Source organism: Bubalus bubalis, chromosome 8 (assembly GCF_019923935.1).
Source record: "Bubalus bubalis isolate 160015118507 breed Murrah chromosome 8, NDDB_SH_1, whole genome shotgun sequence".
NCBI lineage: Eukaryota > Metazoa > Chordata > Mammalia > Artiodactyla > Bovidae > Bubalus > Bubalus bubalis.
The window spans coordinates 66,213,593-66,225,536 of NC_059164.1; the positions used below are offsets into that span (position 1 = coordinate 66,213,593).

Genomic DNA, 11,944 nt, shown 5'->3' on the forward strand with positions numbered 1-11,944 from the left:
ACCAGAACTCCGGGGCGGCGGGAAGGGAAAAAAAAAAAAAAAAAAAGAACTCAGGAGGCGGCCACTGCAGCCACAGGTGCAGGTAGAAAGTTCACGTTCCCGCCCTCCAGGGACGAGATTGGACCAGGTCGCATACGTGGCGCCAGCCTTGGGGTGTCTGATTGGAGAAAGGCTCCGTGTGCGCCGCTCCGGAGCCGGACTCCTGGAAGAAAAAACGGAGGCCGGGCGATCAAGGCTGCAGGTGGGCGCTGGTGGACAAAAGTCGTCGCAGTTCTCCCTCTGCCCCTTCCCCAATTTCTTTTTTCTTTTACTCTCCAGTTCCCCGGCTGTGGCCACTCAGCTCCTGGAATCTCAAGTTTTGTAATTCTCAGGAGCCGTTCCATAACCAGGCAAAAGATTGCAGAGCTGCAGGCGCCCTGGGTTGAAAGGCTGTAACATTAACAAGTTCGTTATGTGCTAGCCAGGCGCTGTTCCAAGCGCTTTCTGTGGATTAACTCATTTACTCCTCCTCCCAGCAACCCTAGGAGGTAAGAACTATGATTATCCTCAGTTGACAGGCGAGGAGAACTTAGCTGTGAAAGGTAAACGGTTGCCCAAGGTTACACGGCTGGTACCAGGTAGAGCTGTATTTGTACCCCGGAGATCTGACTCCGGCTCCCGGGGGTTTTATCGGCACCTTATACCAGAGCTTGGCCCTCAGTGTCGGGCTCTTAGCACGACTTAGTGAGCATGGGAATTACCTTTTCTCGGGTCTGGAAGTCCGTGGACCGTCACTGCACTCGAGGAGTACAAATCCAGCCCAGAGCTGGAATTGAAGTAAGTGAACCTGCCCATTGCCGGTCAAGTTTCAGGAGACTTTTGTTCCTAGGAACAAATGAGTGGTTTTTGTTACCTGGACAGAAGGGCTTTGACATAGGGAATTTTCACTAATAAAGGCAGAGGTGCAACCGGCTTCATCTTCCAGGATGCATTTCTTTTTCAAAGAACTGTTTTGCTGCTCCCTAAGCTCAGTGTGTAACTTTTCTGAAGGACTGAAGCAACTGACATCCCAGCATGTTGGTTCTGAGGACTTGCCGAAGGGGTGAAAGTAGTGGAAGACATGATACCTAGGTATTCCATAACTTAAAATTTGGAATTAATAGAAATTCTTATAGATGGTTTCAATTTATGAAATAAGGTAAAAATACAAATACTTTATATTTTTAACTTCTTAGTTTAGCATTCTTGGATTTTTAAAATGATAACCACAGCAGCATGTATTTGAAAGTGATGTATTTTCATATATTTATTGGAATTAATTTTAGAGAGAAAACTTACAATCACATCACCAGAATGGAACAAAGATAAGCCACCAACTGTGAGAGGAGGACAGGACAAGTTGTCATAGTCCCATTCTGTTACAGAGAAGACACTGCACCAAGGAGGAAGGCACAGTCTGAGGAACCCTCGCTGCTGGAAAGTGGTAGAGCTGGGTTGCTACGTTGTTTGTTGATCAAATGGGTGAAGGGGAAAAAAAAAAAAAACATTTAGGAAAAGAAAATGAGTCCTGCCAAATGGCTCCTCATCTAGCACGACTGAACAGAGGGCCAGCATTTTCTTAATAGATCAACATCCAGCTGCTGAAATTTAAAAATTTCAGTCTCTTCTTACATCACTCCCATTTGTGTTTAACAACTTTTGGAATATTTCTATGTTTCATTGGTTTGATAACACTTTGCACATAACCCTTGAGTGCAGTAAAAACATTAAAATGGAGACCTGAGAACTAAGAAGAAATGACGTAGAAGGAACTAGGGAGATGGAGAATGGGTGATCACTCCAGGCAGAGGGAAGAGCACACACAAAAACTGTGAGCTGTGAAGGAGCTTAGGATTTTTAAGGAGTGAAGAGGCCAGTGTGACCTGAGTGCAAAGTGAGCGAAGCACTGCAAGAGACAAAGCTAGAAAGGTGGGTGTGAGCAGACCATTCAGGACCTTGTCACTTGTAGGCTTTTTGAACATAATTCATCAAAGGGAAAGTAACATGGTAAGATCTGCATTTAAAATATCACTGAAGCTGTACAGAGTAGATGGAAGAGGGGACAAGATGGGGCTATGGGAAAACCAGGTAGGAACTGTTGGAGTACTTCAGGTGGGATATTTTGATGGCTGGTGGGAGAGTGCTGGAAGTGTGGATGGTGAGGAGAATGTGTGCATGCTCAATCCCTCTAGTCATGTCCCACTCTTTACAACCCCATGGACTGTAGCCCACCAGGCTCCTCTGTCCATTGAATTCTCCAGGTAAGAATACTGGAGTGGGTTGCCATTTCCTCCTCCAGGGGATCATCTCCTGTGTCTCCTGCATTGGCAGGCAGATTCTTTTACCACTAAGGAAAATGAGATTTATGCCAAAGAGATTTAGGAGGTAAAATCAACAGGACACTCTTTCATTCAGTTCATACAAAAGAGGAGCCTGAGTTTAATTAGAGGCTTAAAGAAGAGATACTTTTACAGACTTCTTGTAACTAGGAGCACACACATGATTCAGTTCTGACTTCAGGGGCTATAAGGAAGACTTCTGGAAATGCTCCTTCCTGAATGGAGGACAGAGCCTTCTGACAGAAAAACATCTTTTGGAGTATCCTTGATTCTTGAGTTGCAGCACAGCGTGAGAGTGCAGCTGCCGTCTCTCAGTGAGGCAGCAGACATGGGAATAAAGCCCGGCATACTAAGGGACGACGTGGGAGTGGGACAAATAGAACAAGTATTTTCTGTGATACAGGTGAGCCCCTGACGAGCGCTGGAATGATCTATCTCCTGACTACTAATTCAGTGAGATAATATGGATTCCTATGATTTAACCACACTTTACAACCACAGTTTTCTGTTCCTTGCAGCCCAAAACATTCCTCCTTGATATAATCTAGTAGATTATAGAAAAAAAAGAGATATTTTTCAAAAGGCAAACAGGTAGTGTTGTCACATTTTTTCCTGATCAGTCTGAACAGTTCTTCCTGGAAGAATGATTTAGTGAAATGTTTAAGTAATGGGGAGGTTTTTAGAGGTGGGGGATGCATCTGCAAAAGAAGGCACTTTCATTGAAAAGGCTTGGACTTAAGGAAATGAGAAGATAAAGGTATGTGTACAAACCTGGGTAAATCCAAAATGCTGGGTAAATCCAAAAGATGAGGTGAACCAGACTATCTGAGATATCATGGTAGTTTGACTTTTAAAGACAGAGTTTTAAATCAAAACCATTAAAACTTATTTTCCTCCATTTTTGAATCTAGAATTGTTTAAATTTATAAAAATTTTCATAACCAATCCCATGCAAAAATAACAAGAAAAGAGAGTTAATGTTAAACAAATATGGTTTTATTATGTAAGTATTGATCTAGGAATCCTGCTGTTTGTTTCGATAAAGAGAACATGGCAGGGGTGGTCCTAAACCTCTACATTGGTAAGTCATGAATACAGTGTAGATACATTTAAAAGTTGATTTATCTACCCAGTGAGTAGTTGTGACCTTCAATTGAAATATGCTTAGATTGGGCAGTACTTACATTTCTTCATAATATTTTTTTCTTGTCATTTTTAATTTTTCAGAAATATGTTGATGGTTTGAGAAAAGACAGTTTCTTTTTTTTAAAAAAATTATATTGTTTATTTCTCAGGTGGCCTTAAAGTGCAATAAATGATTACACTAAAAGACAACAGAAAATAAATTTCTAGAGAGCAAGGTTTGCTTACTAGAAGTTAAAAGAGAAACTTTAGAATTTAAACCTGGCATTTGCAATTTTAGTAAATCTGGCATTGCATCAGAGGCTGAGAAATTGCTGTCTCTTTAAAGCATTTATGGTGGCAACTAGGGCAAGGAAAACATGTGATGAGAAAACATAAGACACACAGCTAATCAGAATGAAGAAAATATGGATCATTTACATTCTCTTCACCCAGGAATGACCATGGTCGATGTTTGGGTGTTAGTCCTTTTACTCTTTTTGCCCCCTATTTTCACATTTTCTCCATTCACCTTCTCTCTTCCCTTCCCTTCCTTTCCCTCCCTTCCCCCTTCCACCATCCCTTTCTTTTATGGACTTTTCCATTCTTTGAAAATTGGATTCACTGCTCCCATGGCCTTTTCCTTTATAGTTATCCATGTACTGGTAATTTAATATTTCTTTTCTTGTTTCTGTGTATTCACATCAGTTTTGTTGGATTTAGTGTGTAAACTTTTAAAGAGAGGACATTGCACCCATGCCTGATGGTGGAACCCACTGTTCATAGCATCTCATCCTGTGCCGTCAGGTTAACATGAATGCATATCTAGAAGTATAAAAATTATAGTCCCAGAATATTATAATCATGTCAGTTTCACACTTGACCTAAGTAAGGCTAGTCTGTACAATTCACCCTCTCTCTGAAATTCAGCCATCACCAGCTGACTCTTCCCAACTCTCCAAGCCTCCTCTTTTCTGAATCTGGTTCCTTAGTATTCTTGGATATTATTGTATGCCCCTCATTTTCCTTAAAAAATTATTTGTAGGAAAATTTAAGACCTAATCAAAAGTCACTTTTTCTAGAAATTCTTTTCAAAATCTTAGGGGCCACTGTATACTAAAGTTCATGGCTTAGTATAAGTCATGTTTTGGGATAGCCAGAAAAAGAGACTGTTAGCCTATAGTCACATCTGGGACAAGCCTCCCTACCCTCCCCAGATCTTTTCTGCTCCAAATTAGCTTAACTTTCCATGAAGATCTGTTGAGGGGGGATGAGCATAGTTTACTTCTGGATTGCCCAAACCCTTTGCGGGCCAATGCTTATCAAGGGAAGGATGTTCTATTAATTGCTCTTTTTTGGATGAGCCCTACACTCACTTAAAATTCTGTCCCTTTTCCTTCAGGAGGAAACCAAAACAATTGGTTTGGTGCCCAATTGTTTCCAACAGGAGAATTCAGCCAAATAACCTGGCATGCTACTGACAGGACTGGGTGTGTTTTCATTTTATCGTAAATTGTTTGCTTGGTGTTTGTCCCCATGACTCGACTGTAATTTTGATATTTATTTATTGTCTGACTCCCTCACTAGAAAATGAGTTCCAGTGTGTTTAGTGATCATTTACAGAACACTTTCTAGGTGCTAGGTATAGTTCTAATTGCTCTATAAATACTAAGTTATTTAATCTTCCTAAAAGCCTTTATGAAACAGGCACTATTATTATTATAGATGAGGTAACTGAGACACTAAGAACTTAAGTCACTTGTCCAAGGCCACGCAGCCAGTAAGTACTAGAGTCAGCATCTGACCCCAGGAAAACTGGCTTCAGCATCCAGAGACTGACTTAGCACTGTGCTATGCCTCTCCGTGAGCACTTGGCATGCGTGTGTGCTAAGTTGCTTCATTTGTGTCCTTGTGACCCCATGGACTGGAACCCATCAGGCTCCCTTGTCCAAGGGATTCTCCAGGCAAGGATTACTGGAGTGGATTGCTGTGCCCTCCTCCAGGGGATCGTTCCAACCCAGGGATGGGACTCATGTCTCTTACATCTCCCATATTAGCAGGTGGGTTCTTTGCTACTAGCGCCATCTGGGGACTACTAGAACAGGTTACTATGAGTCTTTAGGACTTGGCATCTGCCTGACAATAATAATTTTTAATATTGTTGAATGTGTGACCATCCAATGCATAAATAGGAATGCTTTCTTGGTTATAATATGACTGACTTGTAAAAAGAAGTGTTTTAAAAGTGGCAGTGAAATAAAGTTTTAATTGGTTGTTATTCTTAAGAATAGCCTGATTTGAGGACTTCCCTGGTGGTCCAGTAGTAAAGAATCCATCTTGCCACGCAGGGACATGGGTTTGCTCCCTGGTTTGGGAACTAAGATCCTACATGCCGTGAAGCAAGTGAGCCAGTATGCCACAGCTAGGGTCTGTGCCGCAGTGAAATGTCCTGCCTGATGCACCAAAGTCCGTGTCTGCCGCAACTAAGACCCAATGAAACCAAATTAATTAATTTTAAAAAGTTATATAAAAAAAGGAAAAGCCTGATTTTCTTTAATTCTGAGGAGTGAAAACAGTAGGTATGCCAAATTACCTGATACATTTTTGTGTTTTCCTTAAAACTGGAAGAGTACTATCATGTTGCAATACACATTGAAGGAGATGAGGTAGGGGGTAAGGTGTGGATTGGGCAGAACAGTGTAATACCAGAGGATGGCAGCTGATATTTTATTAAATATTGTACTTGGGGAATAAATGAATGATTTAGAGGACATGACATTTCAGAACACGGTTCCACAGCACATCCTGACTCTCTCAGGAAACAAAGATAATGCCACTTTAGTGTTTATCAGAAAATCACTGATGTAAATAAAAGTCGTGTGAATGTTCTCTGTCTGGTCACCTGGATCCAGGTCAGGGCCAGGGTAAACTAGATCCTGTAAAAGGTGATTTGCTATCTGTGGTTGTTCATTTCCCTTTTCAAAGAGTCGATTTGGTTATGCTCCATTTTATTTTATTTAGATTTTATTTTCTCTTTTGTGCTTTGTTGATGCGTCAGCTCATTAGGTCACATGCGTACAGGCATGAGGTGGATATCTGATGGGAGGGTAACATGATGCAGGGAGGGAATCTTGGTTTCCTCACCTGCTTCAAAGCCAGTGTCAAACTTGAAAGTGAAAGTTCTAGTTGCTCAGTCGTGTCTGATTCTTTGTGATCCCATAGACTGCAGCCCACCAGGTTCTTCTGTCCATAGGATTCTCCAGGCAAGAATACTGGAGTCAGTAGCCATTCCTGTCTCCAGGGGATCTTCCTGACCCAGGGATCAAACCCAGGTCTCCTACACTGTAAGCAAGTTCTTTACTGTCTGAGTCAGAAGTCCATAAGAAATCGCTGCTTTTCTGTCACAGGCTGTTAGAAAAGGTGCATCAAAGTTTTGGGACTCAGCTTTCTGCTCAGTGCCAACACAGCTAAATCTCACACTGTTCACTCTTCAGAACATTCAGGTTCACCTATTTGATGTAATTTAAGTTACATAGTGGGGGAAACCGCTTCAGATTTTAAATGCTTACTCTGGGCTTTCACTTTGCTATGTGTTTATCCAAAAGTGGTTACTGTTCTTCCCACTTTTTTTTTTTAATGGCAGAGCAACCCTGAGAGAGAGATTATAAGTTCTACAGTTTTATCTTAGAAAGTTGAAGCAGTTTGTTCAAGGTCACAAGAGCATAAGAGGTACAATTATTTTGACTCAGTTTCAATTACTCTTTCCTTAATACAGTGTTCTTCTTATATTTCTATTTGAATCTCATATTGCCATTTAGTTAATCATTCCATCAATAAGTGTTTGTTGGTATCAAGGCTATTATATCAAAAGAGGTAGTCATACTGAAAACATTCGAATTACATCATCATCTTCTAAGTTTCCCACTTAGAACAATGCTAAATCATATGTGGTTGCTTGCATATTAAAGCCCTATGGAGTCACAGAGCACTCAAAGCTTAAACTAACACTGGGAATTGTAATTATATACATTTCTTGTGTAAAGACTTGATGGTTGGTTTGAATTACGAGCTGTGTGGCTTTGGGGAAATTACTTAATATCTTTAGGCTCTGGTTTCCTTAAATGTAAAGTGGGGATAATAGTACCTACTTCTCTGGATGGTTGCCAAGATTGAAGAAGACAATATATTAAAAAAAATTTTTAATTGATTCTTAATTGGAGGATGATTGCTTTACAAAGTTGTGTTGGTTTCTGCCGTACAGCAACACGAATCAGCCGTAAGTATGTACATATCTCTTCCCTCATGAGCTTCCCTGCCCCATCCCACTGCTCTAGGTCGTCACAGAATGTCACAGGGCTCCCTGGGTTGTATTGCAGCTTCCCACTAGTGATCTTTTTTACACCTGGTAGTTACATATGTCAATGGTACTCTCTCAATTCATCCCATCTTCTCCTTTGCCTGAGACAATACATTTATTAAGTCCCCAGCACATGTAATAGGCACTCAGGAAATGTTAGTTTCTCCTTGACTAACTTCTTTCATTGGCTGTGTAGGAAAGCACTGTGAACAGACTCTAGAAGTCAATCACTTCCAAGTGCTTTTGGAAAATAATGAGTAGAGAGTCTTAAAATTCACTGTCATTATTGTTGGTTGGGGCCCGTTGTTTCCACCCCACTCCCCCGAAGAATATCATGTTAAAACTTACTGGAGAGTATTTCATAGGCAACAATTTGCTCTGAAACTTTTTTTTCAGAAAGATACCTAATGATTAAATCAAACCAAGCAGAAGTTTTCTGTAAGAATGCTGTTCATCCTTTCAGCTCTGCAAGTGTGTTACCTGTTGTGAAAGGAGGAAGTGTGCTCCGTTAAGCTTGAAAGCAATGTTACCAGAAAAGGATTAGCAAATCACAAGGCAGAATCCTTAGCAGTAAAGCCCCTACTGAACTGTGACTGAGGCACAAGCCAAGGAATATGTTTAATGTGTGCTGCCCCATTAGTTCCTGGAATCTTAGTATACAACCCACACCACTGAATCAGACCCAGAAGAGGGAAACAACAGGAGGATCATGGCTCTGCTATGCAGACATAGCACTATTGTTTCCAGAAATTAGTTTTTATTTTATTAAAGTAATACTGGAGAAGACTCTTGAGAGTCCCTTGGACTGCAAGGAAATCCAACCAGTCCATCCTAAAGGAGATCAGTCCTGGGTGTTCTTTGGAAGGACTGATGTGGAGGCTGAAACTCCAATACTTTGGCCACCTGATGTGAAGAGCTGACTCATTGGAAAAGACCCTGGTGCTGGGAAAGATTGAGGGCAGGAGGAGAAGGGGACGACGGAGGATGAGATGGTTGGATGGCATCACTGACTCGATGGACATGGGCTTGGGTGGACTCCGGGAGTTGGTGATGGGACAGGGAGGCCTGGCATGCTGTGGTTCATGGGGTTGCAAAGAGTCAGACACGACTGAGTGACTGAACTGAACTGAACTGAATATATTGCACACCAAGTTCAAAAGTCAAATGTTATTAAAGTGATTATAGTAACTAACAGGGGTTTCTTTTTCTTTTTTGATGTGGACCATTTTTCAAAGTCTTTATTGAATTTGTTACAATATTGCTTCTGTTTTATGTTTTTTTTTTTGGCTGTGAGGCATGTGGGATCTTAGTTCCTTGACCAGGGATCAGACCTGCACCCCATGCCTTAGAAAACAAAGTCTCAACCACTGGACCACCGGGGAAGTCCCCACATGGATTTCTTACCTTATTTCTTCTCTTAGTTCTCTTCCCCAACCACTTTCAACAATTTTGGCTTTTTATTCGTGGCACATGCACATCTCTGTATTTCCAAATAATATGTGTATTATTCTCTCTTTTGCTTAATCCATATTTGACCTCTATTAATTTCCTATTATGACATTTGAGGATTTTGTTCTCTTATAGCATCATGCCTTCTGCTTCCCTTCTCACAGATCCCAGTAGGGTCATATTACAGCTTTTGTTTAATTGACTATTCCATTTTGATATTATTGTGCCTTTGTAGATATTGTTCAGGCTAAGCATTATAATACACAGATCATTATATTTGCTTTCCAACTTTTTGTCTTTTTCTAAAGTTAATAATGACCTCTCCTTGTCCACTCTCCCTCCACCTCAGTCCTTTCAATCTGCTTGTTTTGGGTCCTATTTCTAATATTTTCTGCACCTTCCAATGGTTTCTTGGTACACTTTCCTACAAGCGCTGTCATATCAATACATATATATGTTCCATTTTGTTTTTCCTAAAAATATCCCTCCTGGACACCTCCTCCTGCTTCTGTAGGGACTGACCTGTCTCTGGGCTGTTGGGGGTGAGGTGGGGTCACAGCAGCCCAGAGAGAGGGGGTTTGAGAAGAAGGGCGTGGTCAACTGTGCCTGCAAATGAGAAACCAAGCAAGCAGAGACCCGAAGTCTCAGTGCGGCTGGTGGGGCTCCAGGGAGAGCGCCCTGTGGGGAGCACAGGTGCTGAAGCTGGGCCTGTAGGCGTGATGGTGTATCACAGCACCTCCACACCTGTTCCCACGCCATCCGGCCTCAGTGATGACCCATGAGGTTGCTGGGTCAGAGAGACAAACAGGCACTAATTTTTAAGTTTCAAAGGGGAGAAAACGGAGGCTCAGAAATGTTGGAAGCCTTGATCTGCGACTGAGCCGGGTCTTGTGGCTCTAAATCCAGTGCTCCATGAAAAGATGCTCAACATCATTCATTATCAGAGAAATGCAAATCAAAACCACAATGAGGTACCATCTCACGCCAGTCAGAATGGGTGCGATCCAAAAGTCTACAAACAATAAATGCTGGAGAGGGTGCGGAGAAAAGGGAACCCTCTTATACTGTTGGTGGGAATGCAAACTAGTACAGCCACTATAGGGAACAGTGTGGAGATTCCTTAAAAAACTGGAAATAGAATTGCCATATGACCCAGCAATCTCACTGCTGGGCATACATACCGAGAAAACCAGAATTGAAAGAGACACGTGTATCCCAATGTTCATTGCAGCACGGTTTACAATAGCCAGGACATGGAAGAAACCTAGATGTCCATCAGCAGACGAATGGATAAGAAAGCTGTGGTACATATACACAATGGAATATTACTCAGCCATTAAAAAGAATGCATTTGAATCAGTTCTAATGAGGTGGATGAAACTGGAGCCTATTATACAGAGTGAAGTAAGTCAGAAAGAAAAACACCAATACACTATATTAACGTGTATATATGGAATTTAGAAAGATGGTAATGATGACCCTATTTGTGAGACAGCAAAAGAGAAATAGATGTAAAGAACAGACTTTTGGACTCTGTGGGAGAAGGCAAAGGTGGGATGATTTGAGAGAATAGCATTGAAACATGTACATTATCATATGTGAAATAGATCTCCAGTCCAGGTTTGACGCATGAGACAGGGTGCTCAGGGCTGGTGCACTGGGATGACCCTGAGGGATGGGATGGGGAGGGAGGTGAGAGGGGGGTTCAGGATGGGGAACACATGTACACCCATGGCTGATTCTTGTCAATGTATGGCAAAAACCACTACAAAACTGTAAAGTAATTAGCCTCCAATTAAAATAAATAAATGAAAAAAAATAAATGCAGTGCTATTGTAGGGCTCCCATGAACCTTTCCACCATATCACAGCACAGGCAGGTTGTGGCTTGGTTTTAAAAACTCATTGGGCAGTAAACTGCTAAAATTTATGTAACTCTCTAATTTTCTAGGCAACAGTGAGTGATGATGTCTCACAGCTGTGAAGGATACTAATGGTGTAAGCCTTCTCATAAAAGTCTCCTCCAGCTGTTGAGTTTTTAGGCAAACATTTGTCCTACTCTGTGCCCCCAATACTATACTGAGGGCTGTATGCAGATTATCTTAAGCCTCACAGTTGCTCCATGGAATCAGTAACAATACAAGTTCATGATAATGACAAGGAAACTGAGGTTTAAGAAGTAGAGTAACTTCCCCTCAATTACACTATCAGAAAGTGTTAAGGGCCAGGATTGAAACAAGGGGGTTGTAACCTGTAATTGACTTGTGTAACAGGCAACTGGGGGCTTCCCAGGTGGCTCAGTGGTAAAGAATTCGCCTGCCAATTCAGGAGGTGTGAAAGACACAGGTTCGATCCCTGGGTTGGGGAGGTCCCCTAGAGGAAGGCATGGCAATCTACTCCAGTATTCTTGCCTGGAGAATCCTCATGGATAGAGGAGCCTGGCGGGCTATAGTCTATGGGGTCACAAAGGGTCGGAGAGGACTGAGGATTGAACACACACACACATACAAAAGGCAATTGAACTAGAGACTTAGATCTTCAGACTCTCCAAACTGAATTATTTTGAGACTTAATCATTCCTTCTGGATAGAAGGAGAAAGAATATGGTAAAGATTAGCTGAGAAATGGATAACTAGTTCCCAGAAAGCTTCAATAACTTA

The 11,944-nt window shown here is 41.6% G+C and overlaps 1 long non-coding RNA gene across 10 annotated transcripts; it reads left to right on the forward strand.

Annotated features, from left to right (window-relative positions):
* Positions 1-6: 6 nt before the first annotated feature.
* Positions 7-8,709, forward strand: LOC112586503. Of its 10 annotated transcripts, none has more exons than XR_006552830.2 (6): positions 7-1,177; positions 1,305-1,947; positions 2,539-2,760; positions 4,882-4,969; positions 7,123-7,208; positions 8,233-8,709. It is a non-coding gene; the product is annotated as an uncharacterized LOC112586503 (long non-coding RNA). The 10 variants fall into 10 exon arrangements; XR_006552832.2 differs by having other exon boundaries at positions 1,305-1,462; XR_006552826.2 differs by having other exon boundaries at positions 1,305-2,760.
* The last annotated feature ends 3,235 nt before the right edge of the window (positions 8,710-11,944 follow it).